This window comes from Typopeltis vanoorti, chromosome 14 (assembly GCF_054136105.1).
Source record: "Typopeltis vanoorti isolate ZY-2024b chromosome 14, IOZ_Tvanoo_1.0, whole genome shotgun sequence".
In the NCBI taxonomy this organism is placed as follows: domain Eukaryota; kingdom Metazoa; phylum Arthropoda; class Arachnida; order Uropygi; family Thelyphonidae; genus Typopeltis; species Typopeltis vanoorti.
Window position 1 is genome coordinate 51,088,193 of NC_143562.1, and position 24,889 is coordinate 51,113,081.

Genomic DNA, 24,889 nt, shown 5'->3' on the forward strand with positions numbered 1-24,889 from the left:
TCCTATTCAAAACGTTTTCATTACTTTATGTGATTATTCAACAGCATTTTTAATCACCAGGAGACCACGAGCAAATATTATCCCCTGCTGCTGGTTTAATGGAAGAAATAACCAGACTAGCCCAATAGGAAGTCCATTTATTCAACATATGTTTTTCTTCCCGTTTATTTTATGTGATTATTCAGTAGCATCCCCTAATCACTGAGCAAATAACGTCCCCCTGCTGATGCTTTCTTTAAAATACCAGCAGGGCATAATTATAATTCCCCCCCCTTACATTCTTTATGTTCCCCTTTTCCAACAGTCTACAAACCTAGATTATACATCGTTTCCTCTTTCACACGGAAATTTCCTCTAAGGAAGTTTAGAGAATCAGTTAACTAGAACAAGCTATCAAAATTATATTGAGAACAATAGAAGCTGATGGGAGAATTGATATTTTTATGGAATACTAGAATTCTGTTAAATAGTTGTGTTCTATTTAATATATATATATATATAAATTTATATATAATATATATAAATATATTTAATATATTTAATTTATTATATATATATATATATAATTCTATATATCTTATATATTTTATATATACTCTTAAAAATAAATTTAAGAGTGTATACATACAAATAACACACATCCTAAATCATAACGTGAGGAACCTTAATTTGGTTTGTGGAGAGTTTGCCTTTCCGAAACTCCGTTTTTTTTTTTTTTTTTTTTTTTTTTTTTTTGTCCCTTAAAATAGACAAACCATTTCCGAAAATACACATACATCTACTATAATAAATACTTGCCCTTAGGGGATGCAACAAAAGAAATGACGGGCCGGCTGTATTAATTCGCCTCGATCCCCTAATCAGGGCCTCCAACCATCCTAAGGGACGGGTTGAAGAAGAGATACAAATAAAGCTTGTGTAATAAATAAGGAACAGAATAAGATGAAGAAATTTAAATAACCAAAAAAAAAAAAATTAACCAAAGGCGATTCATTACGTCGCATCTTATTTGATTTAGTAAGGGATGAAATATAAACAAAATGGGAAAATGTGGAGTAACAATTAAAAATGAAAGATAATAGTTTTACTTGCCGAAAATAATAATGGATTACAAATATTATTAAAGAATATATTTAATAATTCAGCCAAAAAAAGTTTTCCAGAGGACCCACAAAATGTAAATTAGAAATTAAAGAGAAAATAACTGAAGTCAGTTATATTAAAGTCAGTCATTTAAATTAAAACTTTGAAGAAAAATGTTCATCCACAAATTACACGCTTCCCAAAAATTTATCTCTTTCTATATTTGTCGTCTTGGTCTGTTTCTTGTTCGTCCATTTCTTTCTGAATTTGTAAAAAACTTGATTTACTGACAATTCTTAATTTATCTTCAAAATTACTCCAGAGGTATTTTCAAAAAACTACAATTTGCATGCTTTCAAAAGAAATTCCAATGGCTTTTGCCATTTCATCTAATCCTTGACCACAGTATACTAATGCCAGTACTACAGGTTTCAACCATTACTGGACGAAATTGACATATAAAAATAAAACTGGAGACTTAATATACCTTGATTTAGCCTATCTTATAAGGAGGTAGTCCTTCTCACGTAAATTTAAGTTTTTCAACCCCCCCATGCAGGGAAATCACCCAAAAATCACAAGCAATTAATATACAAAAATATTATTAATGGGAGATAGATGGCGCGTGTGCAGATAGAGGATAATGTATAGTGGAAGACGTTGTGTCATATATATGCAGTCTTTTTGCGATGAATTCTTGGAGATGTCACATATGACATCTCCAATATATGACAGAAAATGAAAATCTGTCACTAAGACAGATTTTAATTTGTTAAATCATTGCTGATTTTTTTTTATTATTATCAATATTTTACTTCTCATTCTAATATCAAGTTTATTATTTATGATATATATTATTAACACTGTTACTCTTCCATGAATAACAAAGTGTTAATAATATATGTCGTAAATAACACTTTGCTACTCTTCCATGATTGCCTAACTTAATATAGTCCAATGCCTTCATGACTGAAGTCATCAGACTATATCTAACAGAGAATTCCCTTTCCCATCCCTCCCCAGAGTTGTTCAAGTAATTGTTACTAAAATTTATAGCGTATCCATGGCGTGAAAATTTGACATGTAAATATCATAAAAATTGGAATACTGGAACAACTTAAAACGAGCGTGTAAAATGACATTTATCGTGCTAAGTCAAATTTTTGAATTACAATCAGTAGACCCACTGATAGCATCGTTAATTAGAATTGATGAAGAATTTTAAATATGAGAAATTAAGTGTAAGAAAACTAATGTAAGCCATATTACAAAATCATTATGAATGCGTGATACTGTTTGTATTAGTTTCATGTACATTCCGTAGTAGTGCTGCTTTTTCCTCATTGTCGTAAATCAGTTTACAGTATGCAATTAGCATGCTGGGTAATCTGTTGCCATTCGATGCTGCATATTTTCGATGAATACATGTATTCTCAACACTTAAGTTTTTCAGACATATTTAGAGTTTATACTTTGTTTAAAATAAATACTTATCTAAGTTCCCTAACAAGGCAGAACTTGCGCTCAATACGGAGACGATATTATAGATCCAACCATATTTTATAGCCAAATATAGAAAAAAACTTAAAAAGTTTTGATTATTTATCAGAGATTTTATGAGAATATAACCGGAATCGGAATTATCTTGTGTCTTTTAAATACAGCAAGCTAAGGTAACTTCGATGCCGAAGATTATATTCTGATAAATTCTCTCGAAAATTTTCGAAACTTTTTTAAAGTTTCTTTCTGCATTCGGCTATAAAATATGGGATCTATAATATCGTCCATCATATTATCTTATGCCAAACTGAAGCATTTTGGTTCTATATTTTAGCACTATTATGTTCACAAAGTGATGCTTGATAGATGGCGCTGCTCGACGCAAGACGAAGTATCATAACCGTTATCTACGAATCTGAGTAACTCAATTCCGCGTAAATGGTGAACTTACTGTATTACTACTATAAAGCAGGGGTGCAAAACATACTGCCCGCGGGACAGATGCGATCCTCAGTGCAAACTGAATAAATAGAAGAATAAATATTTGCATAACATTAAATGATTTTAAAAAATCAGTAGATTCATATATTGCTATTTATGAAAATAAATATTTCATTAACGAGGAGAGTTTGTTTATTCCTTGCGCCTTAACAGAAATCAACTATAGCTCGTGTGCTAAACAAAATGTACTAAAATTTCACTGGTCAGTTTCTCAACTTCGTACTAGCGACGCCTGCATAAAATCGATGTGTGTTATTTCCTATTTTGAGAGTTTGTAAAGTAGTTACTTATAAATATTACAGATATTTTGTAATATTACTTGCAAATATTAATCCATAAAATTGTTCATTCAAAAAAAAAATGTAATGCATCATATTAAAATGCTATTTTCAATAAACATGTCATTGAAATTTATATGTATTTTATTTTTCCCTAAAAATTGTTTCAAAAAATGTGGGCCGCGCAAGTGTAAAAATTACTTTATTTCGCCGTGGAAGCATTTAAGTTGTGCACTCCTACTATAAAAGTGTAGATGGCATGTTTGATGGTGTGGAATGTCCTCCACAATAAGTATTTTTACTCCTTGGAGGTTTCACGACATCATAATAATTATTACTATAATTATACCGATATATATATACTTCAACAAAAGTGTATTTTTCCGATTATTATTGGAATTCGAATATTATTACATCATTATTCAGAACAATACTACCAAGACAAATTTCAATTTTTATCCAGATTTTTTCTAAAATATAAGTGAAAGTGATAAGTAATTTAAAAATTATTGTGAATCTTTAATGCATTCAATAAAATAATAATTTTGTTTTATAATAATGAAAGACAATAAAACAAAAAACTGGACAATAAAACAAAAAGACAAACAAAGATTAACAACAGCAGAAATGAAGTTTATGAGAAAAACTGCAAAGTATACCCCCTATTTGATCACAAAAGAAACGAAGAAATTACGAAAGAATTAAACCAAGAACCAGTAATTGAAAAAATTAAAAAATATAAACATAAATGGATGGAACACGTTCAAAGAATGAAAATTAGAAATCAGCCTGAAAGAAACAAGAAACGGAAAATCACCTGGAGAAGATAAGCTAGGTTCAGAACTATATAAATACGCAGGAACAAGATTCAAAGGAAGACTCTTATTATTTTTAAATAAAATTTACTCAACTGGTATCCCCCCAATAGAATGGAAAAAAGCAATTGTGATTCCTATCTTTAAGAAAGGTAATAGAGATGACCCTAAAAACTAGAGGTATCAGTATACTAAATTCATGTTACAAAATATACAGCAGAATCTTAAATAACAAACTAATGAAATATTCCGAAAACTTTATTCTAGAGGTACAAAATGGATTTAGAAAAGGACGATCATGTATAGACCCAGCGTTCTGCCTAAAATTAATAATAGAGAAAAGAAGAGAATATAATTTAGAAACACATATTGCATTTATTGACTTTGAAAAATCATTTGACAAAGTTAAAAGAAACATATTATTTAACATATTAAAATAAAGACAAATACCAAATAATATCCTAAAAGCTGTCACAAGTATATATGAAAATAATCAAATACAAATAAGATTAAATCACGAGCTATCATATACAAGAGAGATAAACCAAGGGGTCCGACAGGGATGTCCCCTCTCAGCAACTCTTTTTAATATCTACTTAAATGAAATAATAATAAAATGGAGTAAAAATTTACATCAAGGAATTAAACTTTCACCTACAGTGAACTTAAACACTCTCCTCTTTGCAGACGACCAAATAATAATTACAAATTCTGAAGATAACTTACAGAAAGCTATTTTAAATCTAAATGAGATATCCAAAGATTATGGTATGATAATATCAACGGAAAAATCAAACACTATGGCCTTTAAAGGACAAGATCCAGCAAGAAATAAAATAGTATTAGATAACAAGATCTTAAAACAGGTGAATTCATTTAACTACCTAAGATGTATGATCATTAATGAAAATGAAAAAGATATAAACATAAAAATTGCAAAATATTTAAAAATAACAGGAGTAATTAACTCTATATTTAAACCAAACCTAGTTCAAAAACAAACCAGGCTAAAAGTATACAATACATTAGCCCTACCGGTCTTAATGTATGGAAGCGAAATCTGGACAATAAAACAAAAAAACAAACAAAGATTAACAACAGCAGAAATGAAGTTTGTGAGAAAAACTGCAAAGTATACCCTATTTTATCACAAAAGAAACGAAGATATTATGAAAGAATTAAACCAAGAACCAGTAATTGAAAAAATTAAAAAATATAAACATAAATGGATGGAACACGTTCAAAGAATGAAAACAGAAAGATTACCAAAACAAGCCTTAAAGTACAAACCATTAGGAATAAGAAAACCAGGACGTCCTCTTAAACGATTCAACGATGACTTCTAAGGCCGGAACAGGCCATACTAGGCCTAAATCCTTGATATGTATGATGATGATGATGATGAATAATGAAAGACTCTTTTTTTTTTCTATTTCTTTTTCTTTTTTTTTTTGTCAAAAAGCAAATTTCCCCGTGTGGTGGCCGGGATAAGAATAGCACCACTGTAGCCCATGCATGTCGTACGAGGCGACTAAAATGGGTACCCAGAGAGGGTAACGGATGGCAATGTTGTAGCCAATGAAGTTTTAACTGAGGCTAAGCTGTTGCTGTTATCCCAAGTTTGACCACCACTAGTACTTTCGTACTAGATCTAGTACTTTTTATAAATTGTTAGTGTTCTAGTACATTCGCCAACAGATCTAGTGCTTTTTCTTTCCGAATAATAATAATAACAATAAGGACATGAGAGTTAGACATATGAGTTTAATATTTTTCTCTTCTTCCACCTTCCCATTCGTACAAATACTCCATTATGTGGAGCATTTGTGCGAATGCTCGATGTTGCACGAAGACAGTTTGATTTGAAGTAGGTGTCTGTTTAGTACAGTGGGTTTGAAGTCCAGTGTTTTTATTAATTTTATTAACAAAAACTTCTTCAGTTCTTCATCAAATATATTATTATTTAGATTTTCCCATTTAAACATGGACAAGTGGCAAGAAACTTTCTAAATTTAAATTAGATTCTAAATTTCAAGGAAAAAAAGTGCAGCGCATCAGTTAGTAAAGTACATAAACTACTGTTTATATACTTATATGTACATATACAGACTGTTTTTACAGTATAATGCCACTTGCTGTAAATTTTCCTAATGTTATTGAAGAAAATAGTTATGAAGAGCTTGATAGAAATGGCAACTATTGAAGACAAGACTGTAGAAGCATTGAAAAAAGTCAAAAATTCATGGTTTTTTGGAATAAAATTTTTGAAATGAAAAATATTCTAGGAGAATAAATGTTTCCTAATTTAACAACATTAGTTAAAGCTGTACTGTGCTGTGCCCCTCTCATTCATCAACAGCAAATGGATATTTTCAGCAGTGACAATAAATAAGATTAAAATAAGAAATCAATTACAAACTCTCTTGATGAATGACTTCTTTTGACAAAAGAAAAATTGGAACATGTTTCAATTTTTTAATAAATTTATCAAAATCTGATAAAAAAATAATGAATAATTACTTCCAGTGTCATTTAATGTTACGTTATTTTAAACACTAAAATTAGAATAAAAATTCTATGGTAAATTAATACGCATGTTCAGCGCTAGAGTTACAATTGGGACTTCTGTTATGATCATTGACAACTGCAGTTCTTGGACTCATAGATGACCACAGTGAGGTGAGTTTTGCATTTTTTTTTCTTTTCATATTTGTCGTACATATGTTAATTTAGCGGTTTTGCATTGAGTTCATCTATGATAATAAGATAACAATATCGTAAAATGCCCTAAATAGAGTGAAACGAAAGCAAATAAAAATTTTGTACTTTTTTTTTTCAGATTTAGTGCCTTTTTTGCATAGTTGGCACGAAATATTTTTGCTGGGTGGTCACTCTGGTTACCCGTGGGATGGGAGTAATGGATGACAATGCTGTAGCTCATGAAGTTATTTGAGGCTCGGCTATTGCTGTTAACCCTCAGATGAGATATGAGTGGCTCAGCTCGGTGGTGGGGTAAGCCTGCCACCGGGTAGAGCCAATGCTGGGAGTTCTTCTCAGTGATGGGGTAAGCCTGTTACTGAGTGGAACAATGCTGAGTTAAATTATTCTTCGGGTGACTCATTATTGAGTGATCTGGTGATCTCACGATTTTTTGGAGAGGTAACCCCGCACATATATAGGGTAGCCAATGAAGTTTTACTGAGGCTCGGCTATTGCCGTTACCCCTCCATGACCAGAGCTTATAGCTCAATAATACCCCATCCATACGTTTTCTTCTACAGATAATGGGGAATCTGTGGAGCATTCTTTCTTCGCCCATCTAGCCAAAAAAAAAAGTTCGTAGAAAAGTTTGTATAACGGTTCAATGATGAAAGTTTGTAAGCCTACCGATATCATGATAAAATAAATAAGACATCGCAATATGTAATAAATACATTGTAGAAGTCGAGCATCTCTTTTTACCAGTCCCTCGCCAAGGCCTACAAATCAATATTGATATTATGCACACTAGTGTCCAAAAGGTAAGCATTAACTACATTACTACCTGTATATGAAAAAGTTTTCGTGACTACAGCCAAATGTGGACATAAATTTATTGCCGGCATACTAATAAAATCTATTAAAAAAAATGTGTTATGAATTTCGCGCAAATTAAATTGTAATACGTTTAAGTTAAACTTTCCTTAGGACGTAGTTAAGGAATTAATGTACAGTGCTTACAGAAAAGTATGCGAACAGACATTTCATCATGGAGTATGTCCACCTCGAACTGCGATGCAGCTCTCACAACGTCGTACCATGCTTACACCAAGTGATTCAGACGTTCAAGAGGCAAACTGGTCCACTCCTTCTGAGCAAATATAAGGCCTTGTTTATTATCTTGAGAGGAATTTTGAGCAGCATGCGTCTCACTATTACGTTCCAAACGTGTTCTATAGGGTTGAGATCTGTGGGGGGGGTCGAGCTCGCCGCTCGATTCGATTAGTATCTTCGGTCTCCCGAAGTATCTCCACTGCTCGTACCATAGGAGATGGCATTGTCATCTATAAAAATGAATTCTTCGCCTAACGCACCACGGAAGAATCAAACATGCCGTTGAAGAACTCCGTTGCAATATAGTTCACCAGCCATAGACACTTTTTCCAGCACGTGCAGTTCGTTGTGTCCATCAAGCATAATGTCTCCTCACACCATGACCTCGGAACCTCTGCATCTATCCCTTTCAAGAACATTCTCGCGATGATAAGCAGTACTTTTACGCCAGTTCAAGTGTCGTCTAGAGTGGAAAGACTAAAACGACTCTCATCTGTAAACAGCACGTCAGCCCATTGATGTCTTGTCTCCATTCAATCCCGTGCTTGAATGGAGCTGACTTACAAGGTGACCTGCCGTCGTTCGTCGATTACGTTTTGCTGTGTTAAACGAAAGTATGTTCTGTCTTCATGCTCCATGATAGAGCGAGGGCGACCTCGTAGAAAATCAAATGGAACGCATGGTTTGAAACGCTGTGCAACCTGCGAATATCTCACAATGCCATGTGAGATATTCCAAACTCTCTGGTAATATCAGTAATTCTGCGGCCTTCTTCAAGTTTTCCAATAATTCTTTTTCGCGTGAAATCATCTAAATGATGTCTTTGTGACATTGCAAGACACCCAAGTTTGCAACTTTATTCCTTCGCAAAAATAGTTTCCTTCAAACACAATTCGCTTAGCGCAGCCTTTTATCCTGTTGAGTGATACCACGTCATCCCTTTGCGAGCGATTCGAAAATTTGAATGCATACCCGTTTTCTAATCGAAATCGTTAGTTATACAAATGGCCACAGGCTGACTGGTTTGAATTTGCGGTTATAATCTTCAGAAATAGTGTTCGTCTTAGGTTTTGGACACCAACGTACTATTACATGAATTTATTGAAAGTTTATTTTTCACTTGTTTAGACTATAATAAATTTAGTTTAATTCTTTATCCAAGTCTGAGCAAACAAAGTTTGCGCCTGAAAATATCTTCAGGACTGAGGTAAGGTAGTACAACACCAGGAAATAGGTAAAGATGACCTTCCATTGCTTCTGCTTGGTATCTCCACCTCTGGGCCTGGCTTTCACTGAAGAGACTTCAATAAAGGTCGAAACTAGTCTGAGCAGTGGCCCTTCCCTTAATGCATACCATGATACATATCCGCAAGGGGATGTGTTTTGCATTATGGGAGATACTGAGATAGGAGTGACGTTAGCTTGCTCCACCTTTGCTACGAGTTTCCTGGTGTTGTACTACCTTACCCCAGTTCTGAAGATATTTTCAGGCGCAAACTTTGTTTGCTCACACTTGGAAAAAGGATTAAACTAAATTTATTATACATGAATTTATGTTTTGCCTCTAATTGTTTTCGAATTCAATAGGAAAGAAATTCCATGAACTTTCGAATAGAATTTTAAGAAATATTCAATTTTTATTTATCTAAGACTGCAACTTATCAAAACGCACACACAAATAGATTGATACACGGACCTAAATATTTGTATATAAATGTTCACGTCCGTAAAGGAAACCTGTTACAACACTAATCACATACAACAAGACAGATACTTCTGTCTGTAATAGCCATATATGTAGATGATTGACGTCAATGCTTTATAAGTACAGTATTTGGGATAAAGTACCTCTTCCTGAACAGCAATAACAAAAATGGCACCCAAACAGAGGATGATGAATATGACACTATTCGGAATATATTACTGAATAAAGATTTGTGGAACAATCTCATTTCATTTCATTGTACCTGTTATTTGAATATCACCAAAGACGAACCATGGCTGATTCAGAAGTAATTTAGAATGCAATGTAATCTCGATCGTCAATTGCCTCATAAATATTACAGTGAAGTGGAAAGTAATACAACCCTTAGATTGGAGTCATTTTTGCAATAGTTCTATTCAGAATGTGAAAAGCTAATATGATGACGTCATTACCATATAAAAGTTTCTTATAAAGACCATATATAGAAAGCGCATATGAAATGTCTTCTAACACCAGTAAAAAAAATAAATGCCACTACTTGGCATGAAAAGTGTGCAGCAAAAGATACAAAAAAGATAAATTCAAAAAAGTTAAATAATTAAATTTAACTTTTTAAAAAAATTTAAATTTAACTAATAATTAAATTCAAAAAAGTTAAATAATTAAATTTTTTGAATTAAAAAATTCAAAAAAATTAAATAAATAAATATATATAATTTAATTTGGATTTCGTATATACAAAAAAGATAAATTCAAAAAAATTAAATAAATAAATATATATATATATACAGGGTGTTCGGGATAAATTTGACATATTTATAATTAATTATATTTTTCCGTAAGTTACATGTATTAACACACACTTCTCTTCATTTAAAAGTTTGGACCCTTCTTCATTCATATACAAGATGTCAGAAAGGATGGATAGCTGGAACCCACCTGAATCATGGAAGAGAATAACTTGTATCATGATGATTCGTGCCCGCCATCAAAATAAGGATATTACGACTGCTGCCCAATGCTCCCTGAATACAGTAAAAACAATCAGGCATGAACTAGAGACTTGCAATGGTGACTACGAGGATGTAGCAAGAAGAAAGATCCCTAGCAGACGATCTGATTGCGTTCGTACAGCAGAATTCCTCGCAAATCTGCAGGAACAGGTGTTGAAGAACCCTGGCATTGGAATTCGGGCTTTGTTCGTGGAGTTGCTAACTGTAGTCAAGCCCTGGATAACAAGGGTAGCCAATGGTAGGCCGTATGTATGGCAGCAGGATTCGGCCCCTTGCCACACCTCTGGGAAAAGTCAAAAATGGTTGTCTGAAAATTTCTACGACTTCACCAGTCCAAATGTTTGGCCTCCAAACTCCCCAGACCTTAACCCCATGGATTATTTTGTATGGGGCGCAGTTGAAAAAGACACCAATCGCACTTCCAGTAATACAAAAGCCCAGTTAATGGATAAAATTAAAACAGTTTTTGCGGCCCTTCCCAGGGAGACTGTAGCTTGTTCGAGGTTCCGAAGCAGAATTGAAGCTGTGATCGATGCTAATGGTGGTTATTTTGAGTAAATCTTGTTGATAGTATTGTAATTAACTCTGCCTGTAATGTTTTTTTGTCAATTCATTAAATTTAATAGATACAAAGAAGATTTTCTTTTTCCTTACGAAACTGTCAAATTTATCCCGAACACCCTGTATATATATATATAATTTAATTTTGATTTCGTATTGTTCGGTAGTTGAAAATGCAGATTTATTAGGGACGTCTCATATAATTTAATTTGGGTTTCGTATTGTTCGGTAGTTCAAAATGCAGATTTATTCGGGACGTCTCATACACTATAAATGAGTTCTCCACTGGAATGGTTGAAAGTATACATTTTTAAAGATAACAGCTGATATAAAATTAGAGCAGTAATCAAAAGAGGGTCGGCGAAAAGTCATATTCAAAATACTTTTAATGAACTGGAACGAGTTAATACTGAAGACTTTTATTTAGTATTTCTATTCTTTTATTTCTATTTGTTAATGTAACACAAATGATAGAATAAATAAATCATGCAATAAATTATCCTTCCTCTTTATTCGTTCTTTCTACTGCTATCAAGCAGCTTCTCTTATATATTTAATAAAAGAACACAATCTAAAGGTATCAAAATCTAATGTGGACATATTTCTTCATTCTCTCAACTTTCAGCCTATTCTCTATGATATTAATGTGAATAATCTCTTGTGTATAATTGTAATAAAAATAAATTCTGGAATCAACCGAAAAAAACATTACTGGATTAATATTCTGTGAGTGAAGGATGCTTCAAAAGACCATTGATATTCTTAAGTTATTGAGCCAAAAAGGTTCGGTTAACACACTGATCTAAACTTAACATTTCCCATTGCTGTATAAAAACGATACAGCATTACTGTACTTGTATCAATTGCGTCACTCCCCACCCTTTCCAAGTATTCTTGACTGCCATCGTTTCGGATGGATTATGTTTTTACTCCATTTTTCATTTTTATTAACTAATACATTGAACTCTAAGTAGAATTTTACAGATTTTCCTGTAGTAATTATTTTTTTTTAATTATATGTAACTCAAAAAGGATTCATTGTAGCTATGACTGATTGCCATAGATAATCGATTTTTTTTTATTTTTTTAACGCGATCTGCGTTAAAAAAAGTTAGTTGAATCGCACTTCCTCTTATAGACAGAAAACATATTTCTGTTCATGCGGAAAATTTAAATATAGCATTTATCCTTTTGATTTTCTTGCAGTTCTTTGATCACAGCACTCAAATTATACTAAAGACCTATTAGATTAACACAGTTACTTCTAAGTTCATTAAAAATAATAATAAAATGTACTATAATGAATGTTCCTATTCATTGTAGATATTTAATGTAATCATACGTTACGACTAAAGTGATGCATTAAATCCATTAGCACAATAATGTTTTCATAATTACATAAAATAAATGAATCAAAACGAACATGCGTCATTACTGCGCATCTAAAATTATCTCAACTAGATTATTCAAAAGCCGACGACAGAAACCTAACTCATCAACCAATCAGAGAAAGATTGCTAACGTAATATTTCAGTCTTCCAGCTGCTAGCAGTCTTGAAGTCTCATTATTGTTATATGAATGAGCTACAACATCCAATGTAACAGCCCTCAAGCTAAATGGTCCAGACAAAGCTTTTTTTAAAAAAATTCCACTTAGTGACCTACTTAAGATCAGAATCCACTGTAGAGTTATGTGAAATTTCGTAGATGGCTATTCACCTTTACCACATCAGTGGCAGACTTTACCGGCCTTGATAAGTAGGTTTAGTGCATTCCGAGGAAACTCCATTAAGTAGAAAGGTTGACAAACGATGTTTAAACGTCTCAAACTTTTTACTCTTTTCATGTCATACTTTAAAAAATTTCAGAAACAATGGCATATATATATATATGCCATTTTTTCTGAAATTTATATATATATATATATATATACTACTTTTAGAATGCAGTCACTACTATTTATTTTTTAAAAAATTAGCACATTGGAAAAAAATAAATATATATACTACTTTTAGAATGCAGTCACTACTATTTATTTTTTAAAAAATTAGCACATTGGAAAAAAATAAATATATAACAAAAAATAATTCTCATTCACTCATCTGAATTTCGGCTTCCTCTCAGTTGTTACGCTGAACAGACACATAAATTATGTACTCTACGTTCCTTATCCTTATAAGGACTGGCTTAAAGAGGCGAAGCAAGAATACTTTTTCATCTTCCCCGTTATCTGTAGAGGACAGTGAGGGGATAAGGTGTTATTGAGCTATTAAAGCTCTGATCATGGTAGGAGGGTAACAGCAATAGCCGAGCCTCAGTTAGAACTTCATTGGCTACAGCATTGCCATCCATTACCCTCTAAGGGTATTGTATTGAATGAATCAATCACTTGATTTCACGGTCGGTTGATTCATCCTTAATCCGATGTACTCTACGTTTTTGACTTCCGTTCATTATTGTTGATAGTGCATTAAATATTCTAATAGGTGTATAATTTAATATCAAAAATAATTTTAAAATCTTCAGAAATTTAAAAGTTTAAGAAGGTATTTAATTAAAAATTAAGATTTATTTATTTTATTTAATTAATTATAATATAATAAGTAGTATATTGCTATACAAATAAGAAACTTAATGATATTGGAGAATCTGTCCAAAACTTTATATTGGTATCAGGCTGTAAAAAAAAACACTTGTATATAGAGAGAAAGACTGAATGCCATGAGTTTACTGTTGCTCAAGACTCTACTTAGAAAATGCTTACGCACTGAATCGCTAATAATATAGCATGTTTCTATGTCATAAGGATTATTAAAGTAATTTTCATTGACTACTTGTTTAAAACAACGACGTTCTACTCTGTTGGTTTAAATGAAATGTATTTTTGGGTGTTTATGGAAATTTATACGCTCTGGCGCCAAACATGAAATTTATCTATCCCAGCCAAAAAAAAAAAATAATAAAATAAAATTCTAGTTTCCGGAGACGGAATCCACTTTGCCACCCAAACCCGCAAATATAGAAACACAAAAATTAATAACATATGAGAGGGAAGGAGGGTCGTACAATAAAAAAGAAATATAATTAAAATAATTAATTAAAAATAAGTAAATAGAGCTATACAAAATAGAATAACTGTTTTTTTTTTGTTTGTTTGTTTTTTCAATTTTTATTCAATATTAAACAGCCTCAGGGACTCACTTTAGTGAGTACGAGCGTGGCAAACTCGAGGTACCTGATGCTGGACCATGCCTTACTTCATGTAATATACATCTGTTATATTATCTGTAGACTGGTCCCTCCTCTTCCTCCCTTGCTTCTTTCTTTCTTCTCTTCTTGCTCCTTCCCCCGAATGCTATTAAAGTATTCGGGGGGGGGGGGGAATCTTTCCTATTTTGCTGTGTCATTTCGTCTGGTGCTAACAGGACATTATCAAACACTGTAACATTATTAGGCCACCAAAAAATGTTCATACCGCATCGTCCGTCGCGCGGGTTACAAAGGGACGCGTTCGGGTTTTAGGAAAAAGGGACCCGTTCGAAAATATGTCACAGTCTCCCTTAGGCACACTCCTCAGCAGTCTGCTAGAGGAAACTCCATCAATGGACCCGCTATCCGTTTGGGAGGTGTTTAGGGGCAGCGCAAAGAAATGGTTCTGCAAAACGACGGAAATGGCAACGACAACGGCACCAGACTATAGCTTTAGGCAACTGGAACATCTTCTCTCTGACAGGGAAGGAGTTGGAACTGGTCCAGGAAGCCAAGCGCTACCGGCTAGACTTAGTCGCGCTTTCTTCGACCAAGAGGAGAGGCACTGGAACTGTCGACCTGGATAAGGGGTGGAAGCTCTACTACTTTGGTGTGAGCCCGACAATGTCTACTCAGGCGAGTGTGGGGATACTCACAAGCCCCCAGCTATCAGACTGTGTTGCTGAGTGGATCCCATTGGGGGGGGGGGATGTGTGTTAAGGCTTCAGATGAAAAACCATGATTTGGCTGTGGTGCAAGCCTATGCACCTAATCTGGAGTCAGAATACTCTGCCTTCCTAGAGGAAGTGGACGCTGCTTTTGACAGGGTGGCAGATATGGAATCAGTCCTGCTAATGGGTGACTTCAATGCACATGTTGGAACAGATGACCAGACATGGAGGGGTGTGGTTGGTAGGAACGGCGCCCTGACCTTAATGCGAATGGGTTGAAATTATTGGACTTCTGCTGTACTAACAGCTTGTCCATAATGAATATATTTTTCTAGGACCGAGAAGTCCATAAGTATACCTGGTACAGGGATACACTAGAACAAAGGTCTCTGATTGACTTCTTTATAGTCTCAGCAGACCTATTTTCCTCAGTATTGGATGTTCGTGTGAGAAGAGGGGCAGAATTGTCAACTGACCACCACTTTGTTGTGTGCACTCTACGGCTTCAGAAACCAGATGCTACCATCAAACCTGGTAGGCCTAAGCAGCTATACCGCGTGAAATGGGAGACATTGGAAAATGGGGTTGTGAGGAGGAATTTTGCGGATGACATTTCCTCCAGGTTCAAAGAGATTCCCAAGCATACTGCATATGTTGATGAGGAGTGGAAGCTGTTCAGAACAGCTGTCACTGCTTCTGCACTCTCATGCTGTGGCAGAAAGCGGCTCGGCGTGGTGACGGGCAGCGAGAAAAGGACACCTTGGTGGAACCAAGAAGTCCAAAAAACTGTCCGGGCAAAAAAGAGTCCTATCTAACATGGCTTAGGGTCAGGTCACCTGAGATGCGTTTGCGGTATGCTGAGGCACGAAAAGCTGCTGCTGAGGCAGTAAAGACAGCAAAGCAGAAGGCTTGGGAATCCTTTGGAGAAAGATTAGACTCATCCTATGCAAATTCCAACAAAATATTCTGGCAGACCATCCGCCGCCTTCGAGGGCGGAAATCGTTTACAGCAAGGGCAATTAAGGCCTCTAATGGTGCACTTTTAACAACCGAGAAGGATATCCTCCACAGATGGAGGGAATACTTTGAGAGCCTTCTTAATCCGAGTGGCCCAGCAGTTGTGGACATCCAAGAGGTGCAGATCGGGGCAATGACTAGTCTCACAGAAGAAGAGGTCCATTTAGCAATAAAATCGCTAAAATCGGGCAAGGCTGCTGGCGATGATGAAATTCGGTCGAAATGCTAAAAGCCTTAATTCGAGACGGTGTTCTCTGGCTGACTCGAGTGTGTCAGGCTACTTGGATATCTGGGCGAACACCAAAGCAATGGCAGACAGGCATAATAATACCAGTCTTCAAGAATGGAGACCAGAAGAATTGCAGTAACTATCGTGGCATCTCTCTGCTCAGCCTGCCTAGGAAAGTGTATTTTAGGTGTTTGGAAAGACAGTGCATGAGCATAGTTGAGTCAAAGTTCCAGGAAGAACAATGTGGCTTTCGTCCTGGTAGAAGCCCAACTGACCAAATCTTCACTTTAAGGCAAGTCTTTCATAAATCTTGGGAATATGTCTACACATGTTTTGTGGACTTGGAGAAGGCATATGACCAGGTTCCTCGGGATAAGTAGTACAGGAGTATTAAGCTTTGGCAAGTAGTACAGGAGTATGGAGTGGATGGCCAACTATTAGCTGGCATCAAGTCCCTGTATATGAATTCCCAGAATTTTGTGTCAGGGTAAACAGCACAAAGTCTGAACCTTTCACAGTCTCCGTTGGACTCCGGCAAGGGTGTGTTCTGTCACCCCTCCGTTTCATATTATTTATGGACTGGATTGATAGGCACAGCCGAGGCAGTGAGTGTGTCAGAACTGGAAGATGTAGCATTGGTCTGTTTTTTGCATATGACCTAGTTCTGCTTAGCTCTTTAACAGATGACCTCCAGCGAACCTTGGATAGGTTTGTAGCTGTTTGTGCAGATGCCGGAATGAAGATCAGTGTGGCCAAAACTGAAACATTTGTGGACGCAAGACAACCATCCCAGTGCACTCTACATGTACGTGGAGTCCCAACGAGGCGAAGTTTAAATACCTTGGGTCCATATTCACGAATGATGTAAAATGGGACGTCGAGCTAGATACTCGAATTGGCTTAGCAAGCTCAATAATGCGGGAGTTTGGCCGTTCGGTAGGTAGTATTGAAGCGGGAGTTAAGCCAGAAGGCAAAGCTGGCTGTCTTCAATACAGTCTATGTCCCCATCCACGCCTATGCTCATGAGAGTTGGGTAATGACCGAAAGAATGCCGACACGAATCCAAGCAGCTGAAATGAGATTCCTTCGAGGGGTTGCGGGGCTGACAAGACTCGACAGAGTCAGAAGCTCTGCAATTCGGGAAACCCTCAATACTCAACCGCTGCTTCTCCGTGTTGAGAGATCACAGTTACGTTGGTACGGGCACCTGGTCAGAATGCCACAAGAGAGGCTTCCTCAGCAGGCCCCTCTTTGGCAAGCCAGAGGGTGGGAGGCCATGTGGTAGGCCAAGAACTTGCTGGATAGATTATTTCCAAAACCTTGGGTGGACACGTTTGGGAGTCCCACCAGAACACCCGAGCTTGGGGGAAGAGGGTCGTGATCATTGGAAGTTCCTCTTGCAGCTATTGCCCCCACAACCCAATTTGGAAAGGTGGGCCTTGAAGACGTATGTATATATGTATTAAACACTTCAACATATTTTGTTAGCCTCCCTCGATGAGTTCTTGGCTCCTTGGAGATCTCAGATTATATATTAAAACTTCTTTTGGAAATCGGTAAGGAGCGGTGTCTTCTTTTTCACATAATCGCGTTGTTGAGTTTACCTTTCCAATAATTTGTACATTTATTGGTAACGAAGAGTATGACAACCAGCTGCCGCCATCTCGCGTTCCTCCTTGGTATTAGTGTACAGTACAAACAGTCAGGAGTTCTATGGGAAACTTTTTTCATGTTTATCTCAGATTGGAAACTTACTGTCTTCTGAGATAGCTTAGATTTCTTGAAATTCCATCCTTGATTATTTGTAAATATCACTTCCTTTCTTAGTCTTAATTCTTCTTCCAAGTTCTTCCAAATACTGTTGGACATATAGGCATGGATTTGCCAATACCGACCCTCTTCAATTCCCTGCGCATAGTTCGATGAGATATGGGTAGGGAACAGCCTTCATTAAATGCTTCGATCAAACTGCGGCACACAGGAAGTTTTGTTCCGTACACGCCTTCTCAGACGATGGTTATCTCGTTCCTGACCGACTGGCTTAGGACCACAGTCACGCCTATTAGGCCTGTAAGCCAAGCAATATAAGTGATTTTTCCACTGACTAATCACCATGATATCTCACCTTTTGATAAACCAGTTTGCTCTGTTATTTTCAAAATCGTAGCTCCAGCCAGACGGGTACACACAATAAGTCCTTTATCGAACTTCGAAAGGGCCTTTGTTTTTACCATTGTGATCAACACTATGAACGGTTACTGACAAGCAACAATCTTAAATTATCTAGAACACATGGTGACGCACATAAGCAAATATTTTGCATATTAGTTAGGTTGATGTACAGTATTGCGAAAAAAATAAATAACTACAAGATATTATGGAGTAAACGGGTTTATTAACAAACAGATATATGCTTGCAGATGACGATAAGTACATTCACAACTGTCTATGGAATCTTGGTCAAATAAAGCCTTAACGACGGTAGATTACTTGCTCGGAATGGGCACCTTGTCTTTCAAGACAGGTTTAGTAACGCATGTGAAGGTTCTCTGTCATCTTGGAGAACAAGGGTTGAGACATTTACTCCCCGTATCACTCGTAGTTCATCAAGGTTTGAAGGGGGTCATGGTGGAATACCCATTCCTTCAACATACCGTAAACGAATGCAAGCGATGTGAGATTAGGAGAACGTGAAAAGTAGGGGAATTCTGTGAATCTTGAAATTAGCCTCCCGTGGAAGTGTTCTGATAAATACGCTCTAGAACCACGTGATTTGTGACAGGTTGCTCCGTCCTGCTGGAATACCTGTGCACGAAATAGATTGTTATTTGTACGACACATCCTATGCAAATCCTGGGTCAACGGAAACAAGATATTCTTGATGTAGCGTTCGCTATTCATCACGGCTACACCATCCTGTTCCATGAAGAAGGGCCCAATAATGGTGTGTTGTTTGCAGCCCATGGTCGCAAATGCGGTGATCTTCTCGCTTTGAAGAGATTTCTCTTGGACAATTTCAGGTCTCGAGAAACCAAGAAACCTGTAGGTTCATCTGTTTAAAAGGCCACTTAGATGTAAATGGACTTCTTCCGAGAACCAGACATTATGGAGGAAGAACAGATGTTCGTAGACATTGGCCAGCCAAGCATGTATTTCTGCCGTGCAGCGTGATCTGTTGCCGTTAAACACTGACCCACCTGAATGACGTACGAAACGCCACCCAGCTCCTTAAGGATTCTCTGCAGTGACTGCCTCGGTATTCCAAGTTTTACCCTTTGTGGCATGATTTCGGAAACGACGAACAAACTGCTCATAAACGTGTCGCAGGCTACGACCACTTTCTCTACCAACTCCGTGTGAACGAAAATAATGCTCAACAATAAACTTCTCTTCTTTCGACGTCAACACCATTGCTACAGCTAACTGCGATGGCGTAGACGTGCTCCTCTATTAATATGCATGCAGTCGGACGCCATAACTCATAGCGCGTGTACTGAAAGGGATGTCGAAGTTCAGTATTTTTTTTTTCTGCGCCATAGCGTACATCTGCATAAAGATTTCTAATTCAATAGCAGGTATGTTTAGAAGTAAAATTATAATAAGTAGCAAAATTATTGAACAACTTAATTCCTTTACGTGAGAATATGTGATTTCGTATTCATATAGAAACAAGTGGAATAAATTCTGTACTTACGCAGATATTATCTTTTCCGATGGAAAAGATAATATCTGCGTAAGTACACGGAAATGGAAATGGAAAGCCTACCAAAACAAGTTCTTCATTATAAACATTAGGAAAAAGTAGACCACAAAAAGAAGAGGAAATCCTGAGGCCGGAATTCTTCATATGTTATTATGAAATCTAAGCTCGTGCCATTTCCAGTAGTTCTTATGTATGTTGCTTTGATGACTATTCCGAAATTGTTTCAAAAATGTATTACTAGTTGCATTATCACCTCTTTCATTCTTTCACTAAGAGCTCCTAATTAAAATCATTTTTGTTTTTCCTTATCTCTTTAAGTGACAGGCTCACGATATTATTATTACCACTCACATGTGCGTACTCCAAGCTCATGTCACATTGGCTCGAATTTCTGTTCTGAATAAGAATTCAACGTGTCGTCGATGTGAATCTTCCCTGATAAGCAATAGCACATCTCACATCACCTTTCCTCTCTGTTCTGAATCTACTGACAACATTAAAATGACCACCGTTAACTTCGATATCAAGATGGTCATCGTTAAACCACGACACAGAAATCCCATGCAATTGCGCCTTGATTTCTATAATTAATAACTTAAACTGGAAAAAAGGATATTATTTAAGCTTTGTGTAATGGTATAAACCAACGCCGCTATATCATTCGAGATATATTGTTTAATGTCAATTTTTCCCTTCCTTAAAGCAAATGTCATAAATTTCCTTTGATATGTTACTAAATATTTTTAATCTTACTGATCTTACTCACTTCGATGGATCCATCAGTATTTAAGTGGATATCATCTTTACCGAGCCATTTGCCAGCTTAGTTATCCAAATAAATAGCATACCACTAACTCCATCCAACAGACTGGTTGAAAATCCAACTGTGGTCATGATGGATATTCATTAATGTCATTACGTATTAGATGGATTTCATCGTTTGATGAGCAAGCTATTGGAGGCTTGAAATGCACGAAGAAAGTTTCAAATTTCGCTTCTAGAGTAGGGTTCTAGATTATTAAAGTTCATCTGTTGAACAAAGCATGAGAACACAAGGATAAGGATAAATAAAGCAATCAACTTTAATAACCAAATATTTTAACTCGAAAATTATAGGGCATCATCAGTGGCGTAAGGCTAGTTGAATAAAAGGTAGAAGGAACAATGGATCATTTAAAATAATAAGACTCGCATCATGGTATACATAGAACAACGCAAGTGGATAACAGAAGAAGCATAATTAAATTATTTTAAAAAATATGTATATGAATAATTCTGATTTGGATGAGACTCTCCCATATCTTCCCTAAGGAATGGCAGTTATTTCGATTCAGTTTCAGACGATGAAACAAGGCTTCGGCGCTCTCTTTAAACATACATTCGAACTTTTGGCTGCACTAGTGGAGTAAGCGTGTTTTAGACCAGAGGATATTGTGATTGGTATCATTTCCATGTTGTGCTACTCCAGCTTTCTTAAATTTCTTATTAACCATGTAATATTGGTGTTGTTGTAATCTTTTTTCCGCAGAAAGTCCAGTTTTTCCGAAGTAGGACAGGTGACAAGGAACTTAGACGCGCCTCATGGTTCTCATCTTCTAAAGATGGGAACCAAGAGAAGAGATTTTGTTGAAAGGAATGAATGTAGCCACTATATTTTTTTAAAGATTCTTTAAATAATCCATTATTCACAGTCTACCTTGATCTTAACAATGATTGCTTGTAATTTTTCAGTTTGAAATACTTGGCTATTAAAGTTAAATACTTTATTCGTCTATATCCATATGTTATTGTATTATTTGGTCGTACATTTATGGCACAAATATCTCTTAAAAACAATTCATCTGTTGAACTAAACTCTGAGTGGAATTCACAGTTTAAAAACAATAGACTGCTAACAAACAAATTTCGCTATTTCATAATAGCACAAAGCATCAAACGGTTCTTAGCCGACTTCGAATCCAGTTTGCTATCATTATTCAGATCACAAAGCCTCCGTTGCTCAGTTCGTTTCGACGGAACCACGATGATTTGAAAAACCTTTCTCAGGGCCTTTCAGTTGACGATGACTTGTCCTATCTCATATGCAAGTGAAACGATTTTTCCCCCGAAACTCGGGTGTTTCCTCCCACAAAACATTCAAACTAGCCACTGAATACACACGGATATACAGAAATCGAATAGTATTGGACAAGAAGTCAACTTGAAATCACCTTGCTCTATAATAATTCCTAGTAAGGTAGCATTGCTCCCACATCAACCACAAGGTTGAAGGAAAACACATTCTGACTAAGAATTCGAACTTGTGCATTATAATGAAATTGATCGAAATCCTCTTAAAATCTTTAATATACATTTTTTTCTTGTATAAAATTAACCACATTATTCTAAAATTATGCTGACGAAGACAATCTCTGTTTGGTCGTTGGCCTTAACTCCTGTAAGCGCTACAGATTATTATTCTTATTATCACTAACTTCGCATTTTACATGATTGGCATAAATTTTGCATATGATAAGTACTACACACAATCAAAATTTTATCCAGAGTTTAATCCCTCAGAATGGAAAATTCAAAACTAATCTGTCTGGTTACTAATGGCGTCAGTTTAAGACGTGACATACGGAGATGCCTTTGGTACTCAGGCTAATTAACATTACAGAGTTCTCTTACATTACTTTTCAATTCGGGCTCACTTTAACTTTCCCGAATATGTACAGTTAATTATTTACCATCGGTCCTTGTTTGTGTGGCATTTCATTAACAGCAGAATGCATATGATGCAAGATAAATTTACTTACAATGTTTCGCGGGTAAATATCTTCTTCCTTCCCTGTAAAAGGACTGGAGATTTTCAGACATCCTACTAAGTCACTTTTGTCCTCCTCTTCCATATCGGAGATTTCTGATGGTCTCGAAGAATAGTAGTACTTCTACAAGTCAACAGGTTTGTTCGCATTATAAAACAGACCTGTTGAGGAATTACGTCACTCAGCTAGCTTAATGGGTGTGGATGTTCCATTGCGTGTTCTAGGAAACAACGCATGAGAAATGTGTGTTGACGCTGATGACCTCTATTATTAGAGATTTTGACTGTCTCCGAAAACAATGGTAGTTGCGACAATTAAGATACAAATATGTAAAGAGATTGATAAGATTGAATTTCGCTTGCAAAATCCACTGCTGGCTTAAGAATGTCTCATTAAAATGGTTGTAAAAACTTTCCTTTGCAGTTACAAATTTAATTTATCATATTTTCCCTTTTCCTTGTTACATTTTCCTTGAAAATTCTTTTTGATAACAAACGCCGACATTTGACACTATTGTTCACACATTTCGCACTATTGTTCTTGTGGAGTCTCACCATTCATTATCACAAAAACGAAGACGGTTTTAAATGAGTATTGCGAAATATCAGAGCTGTTTTCGTCCTTCAGCGTATACCCACGTTATTTTGGAAGTGTGGCTTCCGAAATTTGCATGAGCAAAGAGGGAGAGAATGTTTAGAAATTATATTACAATAACTCTGCTCCGGCTGCATGAAATTTTATACAAGTTTGGATTTAACATACACATCAGTGCCAGGCAGGATATTTTACCAATTATAGAAATTGCCCCACTATAAAAGGCATTTAGCCTATGAATTTGGCAAGAGAATTAAAAGCCTAGTTACGCCACTGATTTGTAGGCTCAAATATACAAATATTATTGAAGACAAAAATGAAATAGTTTTAAGATGAGATTCAAACCTTGGAGACTCGGTGGCAAACGCTAATGAAAACATCGGTCCATTTAACCAGAGAGGTATGAAGAGGGGGGGGGGTTGTCTGCAAGTACAGAAAAATTAAGTAAACTATGGAAACTTCATGGAAATAAAGTATATATATTATCCAAAGATCCTAGCATATAATATGTGCGCTCAGAAAATGCTAAGAAAAATGAAAGAAAGTGAAAACGCAGTTTAACAAAATTCATGAAAGCCTTTGGTAAAAACACAGAAGATAAATACTAAGAAGGCGCCAAAATATTCTGGAAGCTACTGATAAAGCTTAGAAATGGGAAAAAAGCAAACCAAAGATCATAACGACATCATCTGAACTGAAGATAAAGCTTCTTGTATGGAAGTATTAAAGTTTCACAGTGGCTGCTCTGCATAATCCCGTAGTTATGGTCAGTAAGGAGGTCGAATTCCTGATGATTGGTGTAGAAATTTCCTAGTACCATCTCTAAAAGATTAAATGAAACTGAATATGCGAATTGCAGAGATTTCTTTACTGAGTGTTCCAGGAGATTTGTGCAAGGGATACCATAAGAAGACGCTAAGAATAATTGAGGAAGAGAAACTTGGAGAAGAACAAATTGAGCTGTTACCCAATAGAGATTGTCAAGATAAGATTTTTGCTTTAACCACCACTAGCCAAGACGTCTATAGACTTCCATGTTATCATGGATGCGAAGTGCATATTAAAATTGTAATACCATTGATATTACATTGACATATATGATGAATACGAAGCGTATGAGGATGCGTATTTGATACACGATTCCCAGTAAGGTGGTTAAGACAAATAGTTGAGAAATCGTAGGAATAGAACAATGATCTGGGTTTGAGTTTTGTACGTCTGGAAAAGGTGTATGACAAACATGCAAAGGGAAAATTACTCAAAACGAATCATAGGGTGTAAATGGGATATTTATATTGAGCAATGAGTTTATATTTTAGTTGTAAGTCCGTAGTTAGAATTGAAGAATTG

The 24,889-nt window shown here is 35.8% G+C and overlaps 1 protein-coding gene across 1 annotated transcript in view; it reads right to left on the reverse strand.

Annotated features, from left to right (window-relative positions):
- LOC150099464 (acyl-CoA Delta-9 desaturase-like) overlaps positions 1-22,948 on the reverse strand; it is a 90,491-nt gene extending 67,543 nt beyond the window's left edge. Inside the window, exon 1 of the mRNA XM_090404365.1 lies at positions 22,937-22,948. The gene's annotated coding sequence lies outside the window, so the exon portion shown is untranslated. The remainder of the gene's footprint in view (positions 1-22,936) is intronic.
- Positions 22,949-24,889: the final 1,941 nt, after the last annotated feature.